Source organism: Stigmatopora nigra, chromosome 11, assembly GCF_051989575.1.
Source record: "Stigmatopora nigra isolate UIUO_SnigA chromosome 11, RoL_Snig_1.1, whole genome shotgun sequence".
NCBI classification, from domain to species: Eukaryota; Metazoa; Chordata; class Actinopteri; order Syngnathiformes; family Syngnathidae; genus Stigmatopora; species Stigmatopora nigra.
In genome coordinates, this window is record NC_135518.1 from 2,503,054 (window position 1) to 2,530,533 (window position 27,480).

Consider the following 27,480-nt stretch of genomic DNA (forward strand, 5'->3'; position numbering starts at 1 on the left):
AATTTTCTGGAGTAGGATTCCTGGATCTACAATTTCATTACAACTACTTTTCATACTGTTTTGCGTGTGTATGGCCGTGTATAAATGCCATTGTTATTCAAAATGAATGTTTTTATCTGTAACGGGCCTTATGTGGCCCGCGGGCCAAAGTTGAAAAACATGTAAACACACATGACCGGGTGTGGTGCGAACGCGTCGGCGCAACGTCGGTCGGCTGGCTATCCGGTCGACTAACCATTCGTTCGGCTAATTCTCCGTTCGGCCAGACGCCCCCTCGGTGAGGCGATAGATGGAGACGGATGGACGGAGACGGGTGGACGGAGAGGGGTGGACGGAGAGGGGTGGACGGAGAGGAGTGGACGAAGAAGGGTAGACGGAGAGGGATGGAGGCAGGGTGACCGAGGGAGGGAGACCGAGAGAGGGAGAGGGAGGGAGACCGAGGCTGGGAGACCGAGGGGGCAAGACCGAAGGAGAGAGAGCGAGGGAGACAGACAAACAGATACCGACAGACAGAGGCAGAAAGACAAACAAATAGACAGACAGACAGACATACAGACAAACAGAGAGAAAGACAGACAGAGAGAAAGAAAGACAGAGGGAAAGACAGACAGAGAGAAAGACAGAGACAGCCAGAGAGAGACAGACAGAATGAGCGACAGACAGAAAGAGAGAGAAAGACAGAAAGAAAGAGAGACAGAGAGAGACAGACAGAAGGGCAGGGACTGGCGGATGGACAGATACATAAAATATAAAAACCACTTTCGGTATGCAAGACTTTTTGCTGTGATTCTCCCAATGGCATCCCATTCACTTGAAGGAAGTTGTGTCTCTATGAGGCCAGAAGGGTAACGAAACGTAGAAGTAAGCTAGCTTTTGCACCGACCACCGTGGGAAGTCGGATCATGGCACCAGCAAGTACGGAAAAGAGTGCTGTCCAGGCGGTCGCCTGGATGCCAACGCTGGCCCCAAATGGGGTAATGGCAGTATGAGTGTGACTGTCCAATCAAAAGCCCCTTTTCCAGCTAATTTTAATCCTTTCGGGGACTATAGCTGATCAGCTCAGGCTGATGGTGAGTTTCTGATTTGTTTGTCTTCGACCCTTGTTTGTCACAGAGTTATCTTTCTTTCTGAGTGTATGTGCCATTTTTTCTACTGTTTAATCATCCATATAAGCATGCCAAAATGAATAGGGAAGGCACTCTTTTTGAATTTTTCCTTGCAAGGTCATGGGGAAGCAATGATTGCATAAAGTCGTTATGTCAGTTTATTGTTAGACTGCCCTGTTTACATGGGTGAGATGAAACGATTCGGGTGCATAGAATTGGTCGTGTTTTAGGCAGCAACAAGGCATATAACCTGTTTGCTTATCAGTTGGCTAAGACATAACAAGACATGTTTTAAAATTCCTCAGACCGTTGCTAAGGAACCTTACGATCTACTTGTGAGTGAGGCTTTTATTTTCTATAATGCTTGCTTTGACAGAGATACGCTCTCTGGCTTGTTAGCAAGGTGCTAAATTGTACTTTCCTACATGAGATGCAGCGTTTGTACGCATACCAGTTGCCATGACAATTGCTACTGTAGAAGAGAGCTATTTTTGTGTGAATGCTGCAATGAACAGCTAGACCAGCTTCTTTTATTCGCAAATTCTTTCATTCTCTTAAGTAAACAGAAGAAGGTACAAATTAGATTTCAAAACAATAACACCAAGGGAAAACAGAACCTTTCACAATAACACAAATTAAAACACATAGACAGAACTTTTGAGTAATGCAGACCAGCCCCGTCTACTTCCACCTTTCAGTGGCTTCCAGGTTTCAGATAGGGCCATGCTCTTGAGGCACGTCCACTTTTCAGACGCTATGCAAATGAACAAGTGGCTGTAACTCAAGCCTCATGTCCTGTTCCAAGGAGAAGATTTGTGAACAAAAGATGTGATCTTCCCTTGATCATTATGATAGCCAGAAAAAGAGCAACCATTCCATCTCCTTTTAAGGGCCCGAGCCATGCCCCAAGTCTTTTTCCTTCAAACTAACATTAGCGGTGACAGCATGTGCTTTTTTCCTTTACTTTTTTTAGCAATAATGCTTTAATCGGAGTATGCCGGCCGTATATGCCTGACCAAAACTTTAACAGGGAACAAAGCATGCCATGTTTTCTATTACTATGCAGGGTAAATACCTGAAGGCCATTCGCTATCCCAAAATGGAATGCAGTGCCCTGTATGGAACATCTACATAATGATAGACAGCTATGACCAGTACACCAGTATATTCATTTACTGACTCCTTTCAGTCATAAGGGCTGTTTGACCTTGGCTGCCAATGATCACAAGTACCTATGTGGAATTTAAATTGTTTTTTTTTTCGTGATTTGTAATTTATTATTGCTACAATTAGCAATTGGTGTAGGTACACGGGGGCTCGATTCCTGCAGGTGGCTGTATGAATGTGATTGTGCATGGTCGTCTCTCTATGTGCACTCTAGCTGACGGGCGACCAGTCTATGCATAGTCTGGCTTTCCCGACAGTCAGCTGGAATAGGCTACAACCTTAGGACGATTTTATTACCTACCATATACTTTATTATACAAACATAGACAGACAAGGCACTATTTTCATAGTCTGCGCTTGCACACTTGATTGTAAAATGTGATTCAAGTATACACAGAATAAGGAGCACACATTTTGGAATATAGACTAGTGTACGAGTCTCAATTAGAATACAATCTAATTTCCTCTCTTTTTCTGAACCGCTTTATCCTCATTACGGTTGTGGGGGTGCTGGAGCCTACACCCTGAATTGATGGCCAGTCGATCGCAGGGCACAAGAGAAAACATGCAAACTCCACAAAGGTGGACGTGAAATGGATTTAAACCGAGGACCCCAGAGCTGTGAGGCCATTTACCACTCATTCCACTGGGCCGCCACAAATAACAAATTTGCAGATTAAAAGAGTATTTTCACTAAGCCACTGAAGACGTGGTTGAAACTCCAGTGCATTGTGGACTGTTAGTGTAAATCAGTGACTTTCAAACAACAGAAAGTACAACCTATCAGGTTGTACGTATACAATTTCAAAAGCCATAATTTAAACAACATCAATGCACTTGGTAGTGATGTAAGGTGTTATGATCTGGGTTAGGGCCCCAAAGCAGGCGAGGAAATATACGTCTAACTTTTCAGAGAACCTTTATTTGGTATTCGCTTGGTCTGCAACAATGGCGGTTTCTGTTTCGGTGGCGTAGTCTTGGAACTTGTATCCTTGATCTGTAGTCCAGTCCGTGTCCTGTCCGTGGTCCTGGTTTGTATACTCAGCGTGGTCCTTTCCGTTCTTGGGTCAATGGGCTTGGCGTGGTCCTTTCCATTCTTGGGTCAATGGGCTTGGCGTAGTCGAATTCCTGGGCACAAAAAAGGTCGTAGATCTAAACATGAACAATAGGGTATACGAGAAAGTACTTTTCAGCAAGCTGACAATACGATCCGGCACATGGTCAAGTTTCAGGAGCCTTATATCCTGGTTGAGTGTCGATGGCCTCCACCTGGCGCCACTCCGCTCGTTAGGGGCTGGGCTTGTGATAGGTTGACTGGCACACCCATCCACCAGTCTAGTGGGAGGCTTGACATAAGGTGATGTACTTGAAGATTTAGTTTAATTTTATTAGCTAAGAAGGTTTGCCTATACATTTTAAAGTCATGGTTCTAAAATATTCCATGCGAATCGTTTTTATTTCATTTTAGCGGTCCTGGCTGAGGTATTTTAACGCTAGGTTGGTGCGCTTCATGTCACATATTTTATGCTCTCCTTATACTAAACAACATCCACCTCTCATCACATTTTCTTCCTCTTCCGAGGTCAGGTCGCGGGGGCGGCAGCTTTAGCAGAGGAGCCCTGACTTTCCTCTCCCCAGCCACTTCCGTGACCAGCTTGGAGACATAGTCTCTCCAGCACATCGTAGGTTGGCCCCGTGGCCGCCTCCCAGTTGGAAACCCGCGGGAGAAGTCCAGTAGGCATCCTAATCAGATGCCCGAGCCAACTAATCTGGCTCCCCTCAATCCGGAGAAGCAGCAGCTCTACTCCAAACTCCTCCAAGATGACCAAGTTTCTCAATTATTTTTTTAGGGAGAGTCCAGACACCCTCTAGACAAAATTCAGCCGCTTGCGTCCGGGATCCTATTATTTTGCTCACAATCCACAGTAACCATAAATGAGTGTGGTAATGTAGATCGACCGGTAAATACAGAGCTTCATCTTTTGGCTCAGTTCCTTCTTCACCACAACGGACTGATGCATCTGCATCACTGGAGATGCTGCACGCTTTTTCCTTGACTCGTGAACAAGAGCCCAAGATACTTTAACTCCTCCATTCCTACTGCCCATCCATCTTTACATTGTAAAACCAGGCCCCACCTTCGGCTGGAGCCTGGGTGCATCCACATTTCCAGGACCTACCTAAATTATTTTCCTCTCAAATGGTATAGAAAGACTTTGAAAGATAATTTAAAATGAAGTAATTGAAACAAGAATAAATGCAGAAATACTTGAAATTATGAGGACATTGGTATTGTGTTGAAATTACATCAGATATATCGATTGAATGTCAAAGTGGGTCTAACAATCGATGGGTTAGCTGTGAGTTAACCTTGTATTTTCTGATCATGACCTGATTGTTGCAATCAAGGGTTTAATCCCAGGTTTGGACCTTCCTGTCTGGAGTTTGCATGTTCTTGTTTGGCTTGCTTGGGTTTTCTCCAGGTCTTCGGGTTTCCCCCAAGATCTCAAAAACCTACAGATTAAGCTAAAACAGTTGAAGACATTAAATTGCTCAAGGTATGAATGAGCGTGGATGATTGTCTGTCTCCTTGTCCCCTGCAATTGGCTGTCCACCAATTTGGGGTATCTCCCACCTATTGCAATAGTTGGCTGGGCTAGGTTCCCTTTTGCGACCCTTTTGAGGATAAGCAGTACAGAAAATTAGATGAAATCAGAAGAAAAAATATGTATTGATGTTGAGAAACATCCACTCTAAATTTCAGCCGATTTTCCTTTAATAATACCGACTTTGTGCAAATGAACAGGGAGGAGATGGTTCACTGAAATGGTGGATTATGGTGGTTAGTTTATATATTTTCAGGGCTGAAATGTCAGAGAGTGGGCCGTTAACAGTCTGCTGCAAAGTTTACAGGTTGGTAACCAAAAGCAGAATCACATCCAAAATCCAAAATGCCAGGCAGTGAGAGATTAAAAAAAAAGGGGGGGGGGGGGGGGGGGACCCACTAACAAGCATGAGCAGAATTATTTAATATATTCTTTTACATAAGTAAGGATTCAATTAATCTAATCATTGACTAATATAATGAATATATGTAGAATCAATTCTATAGATGAATTGAATACTCAAAAATATTTGGTTTAAATTTAACATTTTGTGTAATAGATTCAATTGACTGTTTGGTACATAAAGGGTAAATTAATTCTATTCCGAGTTTGGCCCATAGCATGTTATGAAATAAGGAAAAATATGAATGGTGTTCTAAAGCAAAATAGATGCCTGTAAATGTCTTCTTCTGATCGTTTGTAAGCACTGGTATGGGCAGTGTGGGCTCTATTCCCATTTGTGCGCTTGTTTTTGTTACAACTGATCCAGAACAGACAGTTTAATCAAAGAGGTTTTTACGTGAGCAGTAAGAACATGACTGCAATCCTGATTGCAGTTTATAGGAGGGCAGATTGGTGAAAGAGTGTCCTCTTGGTAGGTAGGAACAAAAGCCCTCACCCACGGCGGAGTAGTTTGCAGAAGTTTTCCCATCTCTGTGGTAGGAGCTGAGTTGTGTCCTGCTATGAGCTTCTGGTAAGGGCATCAATGGCAAACATGCCCTAGGTCAGGGGAAGGGAACATATGGCTCGGGAGCAATATGTGGCTCTTTTGATGGGTGAATATGGCTCTCCGCTAACGTGTGGTAAAATATAGGAACCGCTGGTGAGAGACCTAAGTCCTGAACACACCAATGGGAGCGTCACTCTGGCAATGTGGCACCGACACTATCTCTATTGCCGTTTTAATCATAAGTTTTCTTCATTATACTCTTCTGCATGCATACTCTCTGATACTCATTGATTAGCAACAGTGAAGAAATGTTCTCAAAAGAATTCAGAATTTTTTTTCTTCCAAAGTGGTGAAATGATTATTAAATGCACACATTTTCTTGTAGTTTTACTTTTAAATTCTTAGCATGGCTCTCAAGGAATAATGTTTGAAAATATGAATTGTTTATGGCTCTCTTTTTCAAAAAGGTTTCAGATCCCTGCCCTAAATGAATGACCAGATGAAAAAAAGCTCAACAGACCAGACCTCTTAAACAGGGGTGGGCAAACCGGTCGTCGAGGTTTGCTGTGAGTGCAGGTTTTTGTTGCAACCGATTCAGCAAAGACACTTTAACCAAGGAGATTTCTGCAAAAGACAAGAAGCACCTGACTGCAATCCCCAGATTGCAGATGTGGGAGACAAGATTTATGGGTTGGAATGAAAACATGCACTCACGGCAGCCCTTTGGAATAGTTTGCTCACCCCTATCTTAAAATGAAAAAGATAAATAGAATTTGTTTTCCCTAGCCTTGATGTGTGTCACTAGGGACCCACTCTAGGGGCAGGTTTTCAGGTGGGGCACAATGTCAGGTGCCTGGTGGCCACACCAGGATCCTCACGACAGGGACCAAAGAGGTTGGGTTCGAAGGCAGCTGGCTTTGAGCCAAAGGAGGTGTAGTTGGTGGTTTGCAGAAGATGGATCTTGGAACATAAAATGTCACCTATATGGTTGGTAACGAGCCCGAGCTAGTGAGGAAATGAAGTTCAGCCTACATGTAGTTAAACTCACCTCTGCATGCAGTTCGGGCTCTGATGTTGTTGTTGTTGTTGTTGTTGTTGCACTACAAGCGCCTGAGGATTACCCTCAGACAGCGCTAGAGCTGCCACTGGAACGCAGATTATTTCATTTGGGGGGTAGTCGGAGGTGAGGGGCAGTCAAATATCTCCGGCTGGATGAATAACGTAGGGTGCCACGTTCATTGTTGGCAGCTCTCAGTGGTATTTGTTTTAAATCGCAGGTCGCGGCGAGCGGCCTCTCAGGAGACACCACGTGAAGGTTTCCAACTTTGTCTCCCCTCTTATGTTGAATTGGCTCTGCTGGTGGAGGTAGGTGGCAGACCCAAAATGTGCATGACATTAATCAGCTTTGTCCATCGAGAAGTCTTATAAGTACCAGAAACCTTCATACAAGTGGTCTTGTCCTTGTTTTGTAATGGATTCACAAAATATTTTTCTAATTAAATTGTCTGTACAATTTCACTAATTATGGATGTGTGTCAGTTTTGATAGTGTATTTGTCAATAATACTCAACAATATGATATCATTTAATTTGTCTGTGACAGTGGAATTTAAGAAGATGGATGATATGATTAAAGAGAGGGAACTTTCGGCTGCCCTGCTGCCTTGGTGCCTGACCACGGGATAAGTGGGATAAAATGGATGAATGCCAAAAAACAACATTGTCCTAATGGCCCTATTGGAGTGTATTTATTAATTATACAATTTTTAAAGATGCTTTCCTCCATTTCTCAGAGTACAATAATGGTAAAACAAAATTGGAATACATTTAGTTATAATTTCTTTTAAAATATATTGCTGCCATCCAAATTGATAGAAATACAATCTATCAATGCATCCATCAAAGAACGCCGGCTGTAATGAATGCTCATTCGGTGCCATTGTTGGTAACAGTTGCCTAGTAATTTTAAATGCAAGACTTTACCAAAAATATTCTAAATACTTCTATTCTTAACTTGTGGTGTTAGTCTTTGCTTCCACCAAACTGTTGCACTTTTAAGGTATGAATTTTATATGGATATAAAACTATTTACCTTCATGGTTTTTTTTTGTGATGATAATCATAGAAATGACGCCCCACCTGTTCAGGCCTTTTCGGTCATTTCCAAACGTTTGTTTGATTGAACTCCATTCAATCATCATTGATGATATTCTCTTGGAAGCACTGCATTCCTCTCTAGGTTCACCATCTGTCTGTGTAATCAGGCTACAGCGTCACAATTACAGCCTGTGACATAATAATGAGAACACTGTGGAAAAACAAGTACTATAATCCTCAAAAAAGGAGGATTTTTCATTAAGGCTGACATATCATTGTCCATCAAGTTAATGTGTTTATCTAATAAACTGGCAAATTAGTTCATTAAGGGCCTCGATGCAGCTACGGCTGATTTATCAATATAGATTTATGCCTCGAGTGCAAAATTGGTTATTTTGTGGCATCAAAAAAGGAATTATCTCCTTTGTTGATCAAACCTTTTTAAATGCATATTGGTCCCATTGGTGAATTGCAAAACCAGGATCAATTGTCATATGCTGATAGTGTAGTAATTCACTCACCTGACCTGGTGTGGGCAGGAGTGGGCTGAATTCCCGCTGGTGGTGGTGTGATTGTGAGAGCTAATGGTATTTTGTCTCTCTGTGTGCCCCACAGCTGACTGACGACTGGTCTAGGGTGTAGTCTGCCATGGCCGAAATCAGGTGGAATAGACCCGGCAACCGTTACGAGGATGTGCAGTACGGCAGATGAATGATAGATTTAACATGAACAGATCAACTTCTTGACAACATTGTGAAAAAAACGTGTAGATACAGTAATACCTTGACGTACGAGTGTCCCAACATATGAGAAATTTGAGATACGAGGAAAATTCAGAGCAAATTTTTGCCATGAGATAAAGGACGAAATTGAGATATGAGCATACGATGCGGCCGCATCTACAAGGATTCGAAAGTTAAACAAGCAGCTGAGAAAGGGGAGACTTCGACGCAAGCCAAAATCTTCAAAGCCAGTTGTGGCTGGTTCGATACCTAAGCAGCTAGTTGGGACTCGAAAGCCGCGGCGGAGTACATTAACACATTGGCCTCGATTATAGCCCAATAAGGTTGCACCCGTTTTTATGTTTGGGCATGTTAAGTGAGGTTCATCTCATCTTCCATACCGCGCATCCTCGAAAGGGTTGTGCTGGTTGCTGGAGCCTAACCCAGCTGTTGTCGGGCGAAAGGCAGACTATACCCTAGACAGGTCGCCAGCCAATTGTAGGGCTTTCTTAATGATATCTAGCTTTCTTGAAAAGTCAGCCTTGAAAATGGTGTTGACAGTAAAGCTGCAATAGAATCATTATTTCTAATCCTTCAGTCATTGTGGGTTTACAAAATTGTCACAATAATATATTTGCTTGTGTAGCCCACAAGAAATCCAGTCACTCGCTTTGGCTCGCACACTCTCACTCTCCATCACATGGTGTGAAAACGCTGTCGCAATGAAAGGAAGATGACAGACAAAATGTAATTAACATGGACAAAATATAATTAACATCAGTCTATGATTCAGATGTTTTAGGCCACAAGAGAAGGCTTTGGAGGCTTTTAAGTGCCAAAACCTTAAAAAAACTGAATTCAGAATGGATTAGACAATCTGGATTTACAGTGTCACAAACTGAATGTCTCCAAAATAAACAAAGCGGACATACAATGATCTCTTAAGGCAGTGCATCTCAAATAGTGCCACAATGCCTGGGAGCATTTGACTTGGAAAAACAACTTTTTTTTACTAGCGTAAAGTGTAACTGCCCATTCAGTCGGTGGATGGCAGTGGCACGCTTACTTTTAGTGTTGTTAATTTCAACAAGAACACAATCTTGTGCAGAAGTATACTTTAAACAAAAATGATTTTATTTACAGTACCTGGAGAGAGTTCGGGTGAGCAAAATTCTTAATTTTAATTCATCCTTGTGGGGGCGCAAGTAAATGTGCAAAATAAATGATAAGCACTGTCTTAAGTTATTACGAGACAAGGTCAGCAGAACTAATTTATAATTTATTTTGTTGGGTTCCTGCCTGCAGGGCTCACCATGGTAGGTTCCCAGGGGTCTAAGTATTGTGGAATTAGATCTAACAAATCCACTATATATTATCGTATAGAGCCTTGCACGGCTTTCTACCCTGTTGTGTAAGCCCCGCGATTCGAGAAAAACATCCTGTTTTTATATGGCAAGAAAGTTCTAGAACGATGTGTTTTTGCCAAAACAATGACAAAAGAGTACACATGGTGCATGCCATCAAAAACTACAGGCAGAACGAACAACGGCTGAAGGACCAAGACAAAGAACTGCCATTCAACAGCCGTTCGTTGTTCTCGTGGTCCAAAAGTTCTCTGCCCTGAAAGCTTGTCAATGTTGCATGTTCCAACACCCCCACATCCACCCCGGTGACCTGTATACAAATTCAGTAGTACTTCCCTTCATTATATAATGAAGTAATTTGTGATGCCCCCTAAAAGAAAACTTGTTACATTAGTCTTTTCATATGCTTATAACTGAAATATTGAATAAATGCACACCTTAATAATTGTACTTGTGTTGTACTGTTTTTGTATTGGCGCAAATCAGGATCTAATTGTGGTGCCGACAACCTAGGCTAATATGTGCAACCTCACAGCTTCTTGCAAAAGTCTTCCTTTGATGTTGAACGGCTTCATTTCAGTGCCCTTGATAATCAAGCAAGTCTGAGCTGCCCTCCCTCCAACCTCTGTGCCGATACCCTCTGGGAGGTTAGCTGGTTGAAAAAGATAGATCGTAGGAGGTTGGCTACTTGAAAAAATCTTTAAGTACTAAGCTGAAAAAATGTGAGACCCAGCGTCTTATAATAAAACATTTTTTGAGTCCAAATACTTGCAGGCGCTCTCAAAATCAAACATTTTAAGATCATTGTAGGTCCACTGGAGATTTTCAGTGTATTACTGTGGTATTTTTTTTTTTTGTTCTTGTTTTTGTCTAGTAAAATGGCTTCTTTCAGTGGATGCCTTAAAAGAGGCAGAGATACTGTGAGCTTTGTGGATTGGGGTTCTTTTTGACTGAAAAGACCTCGAAAAACAAAAACAAAAAAATCAATGCATTTGTGTGTGTTTAGTGGCCACAGGAATTCTTTAAAGTTTATTAAAAAAAACTGCTTTTTAATTTCACAGCCTCACTATCACGAGTTTAGTGTAGCCAAGTGTTTGCGATAACCATTTAATTTGGTTTGTATCATATTAACATTTTATTGATATTTGACAGTTTCATGTGACACTAAATTAAATCCAAATTTACACATTATACTATGATCCTTCACTACTTTGTGGCTTCAACATTCACAGTTTGAGTGCATCACATTTTTAATATGAAGTATAAGAAGGTCCAAAAAAAATTCAGAATTTCCTTCTGAAACTCGCAAGCGACCAAGAAAATGGAGAAAGACAGGGGACTGTCACTCAACTCAGCACAAGAAAAATAGCAGGCAGTGGGCAAAAATAGAGCTTTCTGAGCGGCTGGGAGCCTCTGTGATTGTGGATATATTTTTTCAGAAATGCGACCTTATGGCGCGTGCCGTGGTCCTAAGCCGAAAACAGAGCTCGCTCAACGGACTCCAGGAGAATCATGATCACAGAGCTAATTGTGGAATTAACCAAAAATGTTTCCAAGTGCAATCTCAGGACAACGTGAATTTCCTCTTCTCCCCGGTAGAGCTCTGTCCTGTAGCCAGACGTGTACTTCTCATTCTTGTTCAGTTTTGGTACAACAGTTTCGGTATAAAGATAATTGTAAATTATTTGTCTGTGCGCATTTTTGAAGGACAGCCATTGCATGTAGTTCACCTGTGCCCGGAACATTCATGAAAGGTTAAGAGAAACTATTGACAATATGGCTTCAGCCTATACAGTGGTACCTCTTCATACGAGCTTAATTCGTTCCGTGTCTGACCTCGTATGTCGAACAAACGTTTCCCATGGATATTAACTAAAAACAAATTAATTCGTTCCAACCCTCCGAAAACACCAAAAACAGGATATTGGATTGAAAAAAAATGTTGGATTTCTTCTAATTCGCCATCTATTAACAAAGTAACACATAACTAGTGGTTTAATAGTAATAACATTTGTTTACTAGAACTAAAATTAGACGGATTTCAGAGCAGAGGGTACAGTGAGGGACATAGAGGCAGGCGGGGGGACTTTCTATGGCAATGCACTCGTAACAGAACAAACACATTTAAATTAACTTGGATTGATATATACATACACTCAAACATTTATTTAATGTAACTTTACACAAAACGGAATTCTAATTTAGTTTTAATTTTTTTTACACTTGTTCTCCGGGTTGACTCCACCCGGACATTCAGCGGGAGTTTGTAGAAGGAACGCATCAAGAGTTGTTTGTTCTTGCCTTCCTTTCAAAATATTTCAAAAATGATGCACACAAATGTCCTCACAATACGATAACGCGCGACCACTTGCCAGCAAATCAGAGGGCCTCTTTTCTAAAAAGTTAGAAAACTCTTGGCACTTCGCTAGCATGTCTTTGATATCCTTTGTAGCCAGGCGGCCCCCCTCTTCCACCTACTCCTCGCTACTGAGTTCCCGCAACACCTCCAAATGTTCACTCTCCTGGAGTTCGATTAAATCCTGTGTCATCAGTTCTTCGTGGTGCTCGGCGATTAGATCATTCACATCTGCCTCATTAATCCTCAGCCCCAAGGAATTTTGAAGTGACACAATATCATCCATGACAACGAGCAAGCTCTGTGACATGTGACCGACTCTCATATTTTTCAATTATTTCGCGCTAAATGTTGATTGTCAACGTTTGCCTTTTCTTTGCACAACTCATCATTCCACCTGTTTGCTTTGGATTCATTGTTGTTCACTTTGTATTATGCATTGACAAACAGGGAAAAAACACGGGAGAATTGAAAGCTCCGCCCAGTACTGGAGATAATATTTGCTCAAAATTCCCCTCGTATCTTGAGCTGCTCGTATCTCGAGCTTCTCGTATCTCGAGCTGCTCGTATCTCGTAATTTTACTTTATGAGTCCAACCACAGTGGGGTCATCGGCAAATTTGATAATAGAGTTACACTGGTGTGTCGGTGTAGTCGTATGGTTACAGGGAGTACAGATTCATGACAGAGAGAATTTAATATCTAAGTACTGTTTAATATTAAACTCTCTCTCTCATGAATCAATAGTAGATATTTAGATATTAAACTATCTCTGTCATCAATCAACAGTAGATATTTAGATATTAAACTCTTTTGACCAATGGGACCAAACGTCCGGCGACCAAACGTCCGTGCGACCAAACGTCCGGGCGACCAAACGTCCGGGCGACCAAACGTCCGGGCGACAAAACGTCCGGGCGACCAAGTGTCCGGTGTCCAAACGTCCGAGTAACGTCTTTTGGTCGCCGTTAGAGTTAGGGTTAGGGTTAAGGTTAAGGTTAAGGTTAGGGTTGGGGTTGGGGTTGGGGTCGGGCTTGGGCCTTCCAATGGACTTGGCCATGGTTTACCATTATAGTATCAATATGCTGTACCGGGATTATATGACAAAGCTCCACAAACAATTCGCACAGATTATAAGACTACAGACATAATTGTACTTTAATTGTAATCATGATTTTGGCTGCCACAATTTAATCAACATGATATTTGATAATATTTATGTCCAAATATAGCCTCTGTTTCACAGATAATGAAGTGCTTTCACAACTTTAAACCAGTCAGCCACAAAGTGCTGATCACATGGTTAAGGATTCATTTAGATAATAATTGGTAAGAAAGGGAATGGCACTTCTAAAGAAGACGACAGGGTGTAGTTGAAATGACATAGTTTAGCAGGTGAATAAATCATCCCCTCTCCAGGAACTTTTCAAATTGTTTTTTGAATGTAATAAAGTAAAAAATAAATCCATTGTTTTTAATAATAAAATAGTAATTAACAATGTGCACCCGCATAGACAGCGACATGGTTAGATGCACCATATTCACCATTTTTACCACAGCATATCCTTGTACTTTCCATGAATGCACCATTGTAGTGAGCAGAGGGAGAGAGAATAGACATGTGGAAGTATCAGGTGGAAGTTTCTGGGTTCTTGTTGATGTTGTTGATGTTGATGTTGATGTTGCTGTTGCTGTTGCTGTTGTTGTTGTTGTTGTTCAATCACCCGAGGCACCTGAGGATAATCCTCAGAAGCGCTAGACTCGCATGTGGGAGGCTCCGTAGTTCTCCGAAAGTGAGTCCCAGCCGGCGGTGGTAACGGGCATTCTGAAGTGCTGGGCACCGGAGCCAGAGATGCTCGGCTGATTCTTCTTCTTCACCGCAGAGACGGCACCGATCATTTTCGCACTTCCCCGTCAAATGTTGCCATCTTCAGAGGGAGGGAGGGTGGCCGGACCGGAATCGGATAAGGTCATGAAGGTCTTTCTTGGATAGTTGGGACTCATCCTCCGGATTGGGACGGGAGGATGTGAGGGAAATGACGCGGGAATGTATTGGTGAGGGGGGTTTGCAGCTCCTGTGAATAATAGCTAGGCGTGTTTGTTGTTCTAGCGGAGCCGTTGGTTGGGGGAGGGTGGAGCCAAGTTTCGCCTGCTCATCTGCTATATCATTGCCAGTGAGATTGCAGTGACCGGGGACCCAGATTAGCTGGATCTTTTTGGATGGGGGGAAAGGCCGCAAATTTGGAGTTTAGGGCAATGGTGGGGGGTTCAAGGTTGTTCAGGTTATTGAGGGCTAGGAGGAGAGATTTGCAATCCGTGATGATGGAGGCCAAGGTCCAGTCGTCATTCTGCCCGAGCCAGTCAATGGCTGCGTTCAGTGCAGTCTTTTCGGCTTGGTAAGAGATGCTAAGGGACCCCGTTGGTGCGTGCCAAGAGTGGATCAGGGAGTCGCCTCGGAAGACTGCTACTCCAGCTCCTCCATTCTCTGTACCGTTGTGGGTGGAGCCGTCGGTGTAGATGTATAAGTCAGTTTTATCTAGTGCTGCAATAGTTTTGGTGGCTGCGTCTAACTGTTGGGTGGGGGATGAGGATTTCTGTATGGGTGTAAAATGAATAGGTGGAGGGAGAGGCGGTGGCCACGAGATATTAGGGTTGTATACTGTCTCCGCCTCTGCCGGGATGAAGTTGAGGTTGGGGAGTGTAGGGGTGGTAAGAGTTCGCCAGTCACCCCTCTTAAGGCGTTTAGGGCAGGGCGTTTCGAAGAACACTCTCCTGTCATCGTTGGGGAGAAGGTGGGACCAGTCGTCCGCCTTTTTCAGGCTGGCTAGTCGTAGGCGGTTGGATATAGGTGGGAGCTGGGCCACGTGGAGGATGGCATCAATGGGAGTCGTGCGTAGTTGACCCGTAACGGTCCGTGCCGCGTCTGACTGTGCCCTCTCTAGCTTCTGGATGTTAGTTGAAGAGGCCCATGGTGCCCACGCAGGAGCTGTATATTCTGCGAGCGATCTGATGGTTGCGATGTAGATCGTCCGCATGTCCATAGGTCGCCATCCCCAAGACGTCCCCGTCAGTTGTCGCAATATGTTGGTGCGTTGCCTCATGACTTGACTCAAGTGCCGTATGTGTTTGTTGAATGTGAGACGGCGGTCATACCGGACCCCTAGGAAGGTAGGGGTTGGGTTGAGCTTGAGTCTGGCACCCCTGACGGTGATGTTTGGGCACCATGAGGATTCTGCAGCGTCCATTGTAAAGATGGCAACCTCCGACTTGGACGTATTGAGGGTGAGGTGGTTATTCGCAGACCATTGGTGGACTTTGGCGGCCTCGGATTCTATTCTCGTCGCCACTTTTTCTTGGTCTACAGACCAGCGCCAAGTCATCAGCGTAGCCGGAGACGAGGGTGGTAGACTCAAAGGAGTTAAGCAGGTCGTTGATGTAGAGATGGTAAAGAGAAGCGGTGACAACACCGATCCTTGGGGAAGGCCTTCCTTGAAAGTGCGGCAGCGTCGTGTAGTACCGTTGACCCTCACGCGTGCCGTTCGGTTGGTGAACTAGGTTTTGATCCACTCAACATACCGGAGAGGAACACCGATCGCCAGCATCTTCTGGAGTAGGTTGGCACGCCACACCTTGTTGTACGCTTTGCTGAAGTCGAAGAAAGCAGCAATGGAGCGATGACGCTGCTTAGACTGGAACCCATCCATGACGAATTGGGACAGCCGTAGTCATTGGTCGGTGGTGGAGCGGCCATTACGGAAACCCACCTACCACGGACTAAGAATGCCCTTCTCCTCCAGCCAGTTGGACAGGCGGGTAACTATGAGTCTTTCCAGGGTCTTGCTAATGGTGGAAGTAAGGGCAATTGGGCGGTAACTTCCGACTAATTGGTCCTTGCCTTTTTTGTGGAACGGGATGATCTCCGCCGAGCGCCAGGATTGGGGACATCATTGGGTGGTCCATCTGATGTTAAGGATCTGGAGCAGGATAGGGTGTGCTTCAGGGGGGAGGTACTTCAGCATCTCTGGAGCGATTCCATCTGGGCCAGCAGCTTTGCCTAGTTTCAGTTGGTTGAGAGCTCGGCGGAGTTCATCTACGGAAAATGGACACTCGGGTAATTGCCGAGGGGAACCCTGTAGTCTACGAGCATCTCTTCGAAGCTCTCGTACGGTCCTCCTACTCGACTTATCAATCTTGCGCCCACTCACCTTCGCGTATTCAATGACGAAAGCCGTTGCCTTGGCCTTGTCAGAGGCGTACTCACGATCGTTATAGATGAGCGTCTTGCTGCCTTTGCTCGATTGTGGTCTCGTCAGAGATTTGACCACCGCCCATGCTTGTTTGGAGTCCCTGGTTTCCGAGATTTTTTGGAGGTGGAGATGCCAAGCCGCGGGTTTCGCCTCAGATGTCTTTTCTGCTACCTCTCTGCACAGTTGCAGGTATTGGGATCGGGTAGCCGCATTCAAGTTTCGTCTTAATCGATTCCTCTCCTTTATTAGTTGTTTTAGTGCGTCATTCATCCATGGGATGTTGTTGGGACGAAAAACTTTTGGGGGCGGCTTCTGCCATCGCCCTTTTGAGGATATCGGTGAGTGCCTGGAGAAGCATCTTCGGTTCTGTAGGCAGCTCAGCACCAGGGATCTCTCGGATGACAGCCTTCCTATATTTCCCCCAATCACCTTTCTCGATGTTTGGAGCCACTCTTCGCTTTTCTGCCTGTGTCTTGGACCTCCTCTTTCCACTTGACCAGAATTGGAAGGTGGTCAGGAGAGTTCGACGATGGGGGTCCAGACGCAGGCTTCCGCTGTGGATGGGTCTGCTAGTGTTAGGTCTGGGGTGCTCATGCCGCTTCGATCCAGGTGTCGGGATACTCGCGTGGGTGTGCCGTCATTTAGGAGATTTCTGCCTTGATCTTCAAGCCAGTCGTGGATGGCTTGCCCCCTGCGGTCAGTTTGTACTAAGTCATCCAAGGCAGAGTGGTGGGCGTTGAAGTCTCCGCAGATAAGTCCACGACTTGTGGATAGACACGGTAGGCATGTTGTATGGCTGTTCGGCGGGCCCGCAAAAGAGGATATAACTGGGGGCATATAAAAGTTTGTGAGTGAGAGCTGTGATCTTCTTGCAGTGGGAATGAGGATGTGTTGTATTTCCGCCGGGCCCGAGTTGACTGGCGGTGCCAGAGAATACGGGATGCCTTGACGGATGAATGTGAGTAGACCACCCCCACGATGGTTTTTCGTTCCACTGAAGGCCCGATCCTGTCGGACGGCGTCTTAGCCAGGAATGGACGGGGTGGGATCCTCTAAGCCCAGTTTTGTTTCTTGTAGCAGAAGGACATCACATTTCAGTCTTCCTGCTAGGGCGCTTAGTTCGGTGATTTTTCCTGCAAGCTAGTCACAGTTCCACTGCACAATGGTTAGGTGGGGTTGAGAGCAAGGGCGCAGTTGGGCCTTTCTGTTATCACAGATATTGTCTGTGTGTGTGATATGTGGTTGGATGCAGGTTGAGCACCGCCAGGAGTTTGATCGCCTCATTCTGTCAACTGCTGTTTTGGTTTCAGGGGCACAGGTGACGTGGAAGCCTCTCTTACAGGAGCTGCAGAAAAGGGCGCACCGGCTGGGTAGTCGACGTGTGCATATGGGACAGAAGTTATTTGGCGGGGGCTGGTAGGCAATTATGGGGGGCACAGGGGCCGTTGTTGCCTGAGGTTGGGCATGGGGTATGATTTGGGACGCACTGCAGTTTGTGCATGTCCAGGTGGGCGATGGCTCATAGCGGCTGATACGGGTGCAGGAGCGATGTGCTCAGTTTGGGCAGGATACACACGGGAGGGGAGCATTGTTGGACCCGATGAAACGCTCGCAGATGAAGCAATTGTTCCTCAACGGTGGACTAGTGGGGGGTATAGATGCTGTAGACTTTGGGGCAAGAGATGACGGGGTTGTAGATATGGATGAAGTGGGGACGCTACGACTAGCCCGTGCCATCTGTGTGGGCGGAGAGAAGCCCAAGCAGATTCTGCAGACGAAGCCTTTTATGTCCATTGAATATCGGGACAGGCTGGAGCAGCTCCTGTGGAACCCCCGTCGACAAGTGGTACAGGTGATCGGAGTGTGGTCGCAGCGTATGGTGGTGGCGCACCAGGGGCATTTGGGTCCCGGGTTGCTCTCGATGTCGCCCGCCCTAAGAAGAAGGGACCGGAGATACAGGACGGGCGATGCAGCTCCGGTCAGGAAAAAGGGGCGCCTCCCACGGCGCGAGTCTGGGTGTGTTGATTGGGATTCGTAGGGCTCCTCCATGAAGAAAAACCTTCGCGGGGCACCTCGGGAAGGTTCCTGGTCTTTGCCCCGTCTTTGGGCTGTTGATGTTGATGTTGCTGTTGATGTTGGTGTTGCTGTGGTTTTGGTTGTGGTTGTGGACGAGGCCGTTCTCGTTGTTGTTCATGTCGGATATGGTGGATAGTAGTCGTGTTGTGTTTTCAAATTCCAAATAAATGAGTAAAAATCTGACAAAGTTGTGAAATCCTTAGTCAATGTGACAATATATTTTAGCATTTCCCCAGGCACCTCACTGCGCTCGGTTCGTGTTCATTTATCACAGTTCCGATCGTTTCACACTATGTTCTTTGTGATTTCTTGTGTGTTTTTGTGTGTGTGTGTGTGTGTGTGTGTGTGTGTGTGTGTGTGTGTGTGTGTGTGTGTGTGTGTGTGTGTGTGTGTGTGTGTGTGATTTTATCGACCCCTGCAACGCATTACACGCATGTTGTTTTTCTAAGGATGTTACTACATCGATGAAAATCATCAGGAAGGTGCATGTTCTCGATATGGCAAAAAAAGGGAACACTTAACCCTGTCATCGTGCTCAGGTTTAGTAAATGAGTGGTATCAGGAATGACAAGGTTAATGATAATTAGACATCTTCCACCACTTTTAGTAAGCCAGCAAAGTGGGTTGATATGTCTCATCATAAGTGGCATGTCTTGAAACCTATTTACTGCTATAGTTTAGGCAGACTGTACAAAAAAGTCCACCCATGTCAATTTAGAAATTATCAACAGAGGCCTAGAGCGCACTCTTGTGGTTCGGTGTAAAATCACAGGTGGAATGATATATCGTGGGACCAATTTTGCAAATAATTTGCACCCACAGGCAAACTATATAAAAAATTTAAATTTAAAAAAAACCCGACTTGCATAGTCCGGAAAATACAGTACTTGAACCTTTCAATTTAGTGTTTGCCAGGGAAAAGTAGTACCTAGTTTGAAGTCAACAAGAGAGAGACTACTGCAGGATAAAATCTATACTATAGATTCTACAGTATTTGTGAGTTGGGGAAAAAACTGGAAAAGATTTAGATTTTGCTTGCACAAATCCCATCTTGATATATGACCAAGAGGGTTGCAGATAGAGTGCCATAAATATGTGGTGCAGACGTGAGGACAAATGGAAAAACAGCCAATGCAGTATGTGTACCCTCCTCTGTTTACAGAGTGCAGACAGATTGAATCAGATCCAACACCCACCGAGTTCCAGCCAAGCACCTCCGGGCTCTTGTCGATCACAGCCGTCATTTGCTCGTGGCAAGACACGTATTAAAGAGTTGTGCTCTCTCTTGGCTGATGTATGGGACTGATGATAAAGTGTCTGTGTCAGGCTCACTTGGCTTGACACAAATGGCTAAAGGTCATGCAAAGGCTTTTAGTAGCAAATGAAGCCAAAAATAAAGAGATTGCAAGTTTTCACATTAGGTGTGTGTGTGTGTGTGTGTGTGTGTGTGTGTGTGTGTGTGTGTGTGTGTGTGTGTGTGTGTGTGTGTGTGTGTGTGTGTGTGTGTGTGTGTGTGTGTGTGTGTGTGTGTGTGTGTGTGTGTGTGTGTGTGTGTGTGTGTGTGTGTGTGTGTGTGTGTGTGTGTGTGTGTGTGTGTGTAGATGTCAGACACATTTCTTTGGAAGTACAGTGTCAAGGGTGCAGATTCCCTATTTCTCCATGCTGTCAAAGAGCTGATGGCACTGCTGTATCATTTGACAAAATGTGTGTTTGTTGGGCATTTTTTTTTATTTGCAGTGAGAATACACATTTTCAAGCCTCCCAAGGATTAAACCAGCCTTTTTGATAAAGGTAAAAACATACTGGAAATGCTCGGGTGTGTATAGTGCCTGAGCACAGCAATGTGTTGCATTATGAGAGTAGGATTAGCTGTATAGAGAACAGTGATACAGAATCCAACCTGTTGACCCACAGCGCTGCACCTCGATTTTCTCCAGCCTCTTATCGGCCATGTAAACCAGCTTTGAAACCACTCCCATTTGTGTTAAAAGTGGTAGTTAACGTGTTAATAAAACTAATTGCTTTTGATGCCATTAATATTTTTACCATGCGACTAATTCTGTTACGTCCACGGGGGACGACGTAGCGAGGTAGGAAGGATTAGGACCCAGTCGCGGGGAAGCAGGTGGGGACGAGGCAATTTGTGCTCACAACAACTTTAATAGCTTAGAAGGGACCTAACAAAAGAACAAGGACTTGTAAAATGAAAACGAAACCAAGCCGTAACAGGGAGAACAAGTGGAATTGAGGAGCAATGTAGCGTGGCTGCATGATAATGGAATCTACGCAGACGATCCGAAAATGTTACCAAAATCAGTGATGTTTAAATACACAACTCAGAGACTAATTACGAATCATGTGCAGCTGCGCGAACACAACTGCAGGGCAGGAGGGACAAACAAGAGTGGGAAAAGCAGCAGCAGGCTTATCCTGACAAAGTCTGCCCCCATACCATAGTCTCAATGCTCATCTCATTATCTAAATCGCTGTATCCTCATTAGGATCGCGAGGGCTGCTGGAGCCAATCCCAGGTGTCTCAGGCGGGGGAAACCCTGAATCGGTGGCCCGCTGATCACAGGGCACAAGCAGACGGACAACCATGCACACCGACACCCATACTTGGGGGCAATTTAGAGTGTCCAATCAGCCTGCATGTTTTTGGAATGTGGGAGGTAACCGGAGTACCCGGGGAGAACATGCAAACTCCACACAGGTGGACTGACCGGGACTTGAATCCATGAATCCAGGTAGTAATGAAAATGAATGGATACAATTTTAAACACTAGCTCAGCGCTTAGCATTTATTTTCTGTTCCACCCTCAATTACTTTTTTGCCGTGGCGACCAACCCAGCAGATAATTTTCCTTCACCGAAAGTCAGGCAGTCGCTGACTCGCTGGATAATTCTGATCCATGCTGTTAGTTCTTCTTCGATGTTGTACTCTCTGCGCGAACTTTGACAGTCACGGCAACAGTGATATTCACTGGATCAGTGTGCAATGACATTTTAAACTAGTATGGCGAGAATAAAAAGAGTTGTTTTCCAAGACACACACTACCAGGCAGCCCTTTGCGGCCCTTTAAGAGGCCTCGCCTCACTATTTGAAAAGCACTGAAGACCAAGCAGAAAACAACCATAAAGGCTGAAGCCTGTTAAGGCCACACGCTGATTGATTCATTCTGCCAATTCGGTGTGATTGGTTGGATGTGCTGTGTGGTGTGGGTGAGTGGAAAATATTTTACAAAAAAAGATTGATAATATGAAAATAGTGTAAAACTGTGATTCCCCACCAAACCACACATTTTCCCGTGAAGGCAAACAGAGGGTGCTGCCAACCCTACAAGACGGGATATTCCATAACCATATGCTTCATGTCTGATGTGTCATTGGATTAGGAATAAAAGAAGACATGTTTAAGCATATAAGAATTGGGAAATGTTTTCAAAAATGTTCCGTGACATCGTGGTAGAGATTTAAAATAAAATTTAATCAACTTTTAGTTAATTACTGGATGGTATTGGTTTATTGTTATTGCAACTCCCATTTGTCATATCTTTCCCAACTTGACTAGAATGCTCAATATTTTCCTTGGCACACAGTTTCAATTTGTCATTGGCAATGTGGCAAATGGGTAGTCCAAATCTTTTTACCTGTAATTTTATTTTGATGCACATTTTCTTTGTTCTGATAAACCCAGTTTAAAGGAAAATCATATAAGACTAGTGGCATAAAAATGGCACAGCAACCAGGATGAAAATATTGATGTTGACAGCATTCCTTACTCTTTGGGACGCCACATTAGATAATTCTGCGTTATCATACTAGTGTGGCATTAAAATTGGAAGAAGCCCACAAACTACATATTAACGTTAGCAATGATCATGTGCACTGAGCATTGTACAGGGTACACACATACATAGTGTGATAGTTCCCAACCGGTGTCTATTACTTACCAAAAAGTAATAATCACATGACAATACAGACTTCAAATGTAAGGGTTTTAATTTGCACTAGGGTTAAGTTCCTGCCAAAAAAAATATTTTTTGTGAAGTTGGTTCATATGAAAGAAGTTTAAAAAGAAAAAAAGTGTGACCGTTACATGTAACTTGTTGCACACTGACCAATAATATTTCATTATTAATAGTTGGTAATGCTTTGCATCGACAAAGACGATTTTACTCTTCCATTTTATATGTACTAGCATTAGAGCACGTGTAAAGGGGTTATCTTTGCCAAAACCCCAAGCAAACAATAGTAGTACAAAATGTCAGCAAAACCCACACGAAGTCTAAGAACTGATGAAGTAATCCAGGTGTCGAACAGATGTTTTGTCACAGACAACTTCATAGTGATGTTTTAATTGAGATGGCCTTCGTGTCTGCCAACTAGGGCTCCCGAAATAAATTGACTAATTAATTGACAGGTTTTCTGATTGTTGATAGATACTTTATACACAATTTAAAGTTGTGAATCCTCTTTTTGAGCCACCTAAAGGCCCACTATCACGTGTGGGCTACTTTACTCAATTCGATTGACCTTTGCTGAGCCACAAACCATAGTTTATTTCACCCAAAAATTGCATTTTGCTTTTGCCCAAAAAGAATAGTTGTTACAGATTGAATGAACACGCTCAGACGTTTCATTTATGTTTCCACCCATCCCTTGAAAGCAGAGATGTCCACGTAATCAAGGCCCCCGAGCGAAATTAAAAACAGAAAATACGTTTGAGGTCAGAACAGAGTTGGGAAGTTGTCGTTGTCTTTGCAAGTTAAAATCCAGGAGACTGTCTTTTCCTCTTTGGTTGAGGGTGAATTTGGGAACGTCTCATGGTTGTTTGAAAATTTTCATCAAGACTGCTTAAACCAAATAACAAGTGACGTATAAAAGGTGTCCAAAAAAAATGTATATCAACATTGTTTTCCAACTGCAGTTTCTTCAGTCTAACAATCAATAAGTTTGACCTACGCTTTTTTTTTCGTGGTTGGCTGTTCCCTTGTATTGGAATAATATAGCGTGGAATTGACGAACAGATGCTGACTCTCTTGAAAATGGCATAAATGAAGTTGACCAATAGCAACAGTAAGCATTTAAACATTAGTTTAATCATTGAATATGCACACTCTTAGTCTCTAGCACTCAATTGCTTTGCATTGTTTTGTCAGTTCTTCAATTGAAGCCATCTTCTTTCCTAGACGCTTCATACCGCATATGCCTTAAAAAAACATGGAGCTCAGGGTGACAGATGGCTCTCGGCTGTTGCTTGTGTGTGACGTCGCCCTGGGGCGCTGCTATCACATGAGAAATCTTGCATTGATTCAGGCCTATCCATAACATTGATCACACAGCCAACGGCAACTCCGTGGATAAGGTAGGGATGTTTTTTTACTCTGGGTGAATAAAAAAGAAAGATGTATAGAGTAGTAATATTGTGATAAAATTATCTGTTTGATATTATAATTGTTTTAATGGTATGCACAGGCATGAAGACCGGATTATTGAGGTATCTTACTACCTATCTACAAGCACAATGTTGAGCATACAGAGCATCCTCCAAAATGGAGCAACTTCCTCTCATTTGAATCGTTGTTCATATTTCAAAGCATTTCGTAAGCAACAATATATAAACAGTGAAAATTAAATATTTTTCCCTCATAGCCATCATGAAACTGTGTTTTATTACCTGTGAGTCAGTCCCGAAAAACTCTAGATCTATTCCCAGCTCCAGCTCTTCTTGGAGGGTGTTGCTAATGGCAGCGGGAACTGTTGCTGCTGTGAGCTCAAGGCGGGGAATGCTGGTAACCTTTATGGGTGCCACTCGGGCCTTACCCATGACTAATGATCAGTGCACTCTCTCATCTGCAACAACTCTGATGTATGAGCATTGGCCATAGCCATTAGTAAAATGATGCAACTAAATTTTTATGACAGCGCCAAGGTTTTCAGGGATGAAGCATCTTGGAATTTAAATTTGGCCTGGTCAGCGTCAATTCTGTTGAAAGGGCTAATTAGCTTGTCAATATGTTTACACAAATTCGTCTAAAACAACAGGCAAGTTTTGGATGCAATACCAAAAAGTGAACGTGCCAGTGCTATTCAAGATGTAGACCTGAATTACTGCGAGCTTCCCACACAGTACGTACTTGCCATAAGATGGAACATTGATTGGGATACATTTGCATTGAATGTTGTCCTTTCAGACAAAGCAGCCACCTGTATGGGAATCCTGTCAACAGTGGCCAGTGTTTACGACCCACTTGGATTTTTAGCTCCCTACCTCTTGAATAGGAAAAGAGTGTTGTAAGAGGTATGCAGACAGGGTGTGGAATGGGATGAACCGATTCCCCCAAACTGAAGCCAAAATGGGAAGCAAGCCTTCATGACTTGGAGAGTCTTCAAAAAATTAAAATTCCAATTCCTTTCCACAGTAAACTCTGTCTCTCTCGTGATTATAATTTGACAGGGAGTGAACCTGACGACCAAACATCCATTCGACGTTACGTCCATTCGACGTTACGTCCATTCGACGTTACGTCCATTCGACGCTACGTCCATTTGATGTTACGTCCATTCGACGTTCTGTCCATTCGACGTTACGTCCATTCGACGTTACGTCCATTCCACGTTACGTCCATTCGACGTTACGTCCATTCGACGTTACGTCCATTCGACGTTACGTCCATTCGACGTTACGTCCATTCGACGTTACGTCCATTCGACGTTACGTCCATTCGACGTTACGTCCATTCGACGTTACGTCCATTCGACGTTACGTCCATTCGACGTTACGTCCATTCGACGTTACGTCCATTCGACGTTACGTCCATTCGACGTTACGTCCATTCGACGTGACGTCCATTCGACGTGACGTCCATTCGACGTGACGTCCATTCGACGTGACGTCCATTCGACGTGACGTCCATTCGACGTGACGTCCATTCGACGTGACGTCCATTCGACGTTACGTCCATTCGACGTTACGTCCATTCGACGTTACGTCCATTCGACGTTACGTCCATTCGACGTTACGTCCATTCGACGTTACGTCCATTCGACGTTACGTCCATTCGACGTTACGTCCATTCGACGTTACGTCCATTCGACGTTACGTCCATTCGACGTTACGTCCATTCGACGTTACGTCCATTCGACGTTACGTCCATTCGACGTTACGTCCATTCGACGTTACGTCCATTCGACGTTACGTCCATTCGACGTTACGTCCATTCGACGTTACGTCCATTCGACGTTACGTCCATTCGACGTTATGTCCGTTCGACGAAACACCCGTTAGATGAACTGTCCGTCGACCAAACGTCCGGGCGACCAAACGTCCAGGGACCAAACATCCCTCGACAAATTGTGAATATTTTTTTCTGCTGGGGACAGGGTGCGTGAAGCCTAGGCTATGGGCCTCTCCCATTTGGCATGGTGTGTTGAATGACTGCCCCTATGCCATATGAAGAGGCATCGCATGTTAATGTGAGGGGTAGGCTTGAATTGTAATGTGCCAATACCTGATCACTTGTAAAAAGTCCTTTGCACTTTCACAAATACTGCCTGCTCTTTAGCAGTCCATTCCCAGTTAACACTTTCTATAAGTAACCTGTGGAGAGGAGCAAACACTGTGATTTGCATTGGAACAAATTTGCCATAATAGCTAACAAGTCCCAAAAACGTAACTGTTTTATATTAGTTGGAGCTGGTGCTTCCTGTATGGCTCGGACCTTTGTTTTTGTTGAGTGGATGCCATGCTGGTCCAAAACGTGTCCCAGATATTCAACTTGTTCCTTGTCAAATTCACACTTTGAGCGTTTTACCATTTTCTTGCAGACGTTTCAGCACATTTGCCAAGTTGCAGTTATGTTCCTCTTTGCAGTGCCCGGTGAAGAGCAAATCATCCAAGTAGACAACTACTGGAAAATCTTTCATGATATTCTCCATAATGAGCTGGAGAATGGAGGGTGCAGAGCTGAGGAAGCCTATTGTAGACAAACATTCCCTTGTGTGTTTTGATAGTGGTGTACTTTCTTCATTCATCATCTAACAACACCTGCTGATATGTTGCAGCGAGATCTATTTTGGAAGATAATTTAACCTTCACTGAGGGTCGCCAGCAGCTCTTCCAGACGTCGCAGCGGGTACGTGTCTGTCTCGATGGCTTGGTTCACTGACACTTTGTAGTCTCCACACAATCGCATTGATGCATCTCTCATTAGTATTGGCACTATTAGTGCTGCCCACTCACTGTGCCTCACTGATGAAATTATGTTTGCTCTTTTGTCTCTTTAGCTCATTTTCCACCTTTTATTTCGTGGCAAACGGAAGTGGTTGGTGTTTGCAAAACCTTGCAGAAATCTCCCTCTTCACTGCAATCGCGGCTTTAATGTGTGCCCAGCTCATCCTTGAACACTTCACTGTATTAGTCCAAAATGCATATATGTATATGTATATATATATATATATATATATATATATATATATATATATATATATATATATATATATATATATATATATATATATATATATATATATATATATATATATATATATATATATATATATATATATATATATATATATATATATATATATATATATATATATATATATATATATATATATATATATATATATATATAGCGTTCTTAATGCTATTCCATGTGTATTTTCACGACTATAGGGTGCACATAAAAGTCTTAAATTTTCTCTGGAAGGTGTCAGTGTCCACAGTTAAGCGCATCTCTATGGACTAATATACTGTGAGGATGCCATGCAAGAAGGTAGCCCAT

The 27,480-nt window shown here is 43.7% G+C and overlaps 1 long non-coding RNA gene across 2 annotated transcripts; it reads left to right on the forward strand.

Annotated features, from left to right (window-relative positions):
* Positions 1 to 450: 450 nt before the first annotated feature.
* Positions 451 to 27,122, forward strand: LOC144204288 (uncharacterized). 2 transcript variants are annotated; one of them, XR_013327862.1, is made up of 6 exons: positions 451 to 1,070; positions 7,106 to 7,193; positions 23,701 to 23,767; positions 23,881 to 24,992; positions 26,565 to 26,826; positions 26,978 to 27,122. It is a non-coding gene; the product is annotated as an uncharacterized LOC144204288 (long non-coding RNA). The 2 variants fall into 2 exon arrangements; XR_013327861.1 differs by lacking the exon at positions 7,106 to 7,193.
* Positions 27,123 to 27,480: the final 358 nt, after the last annotated feature.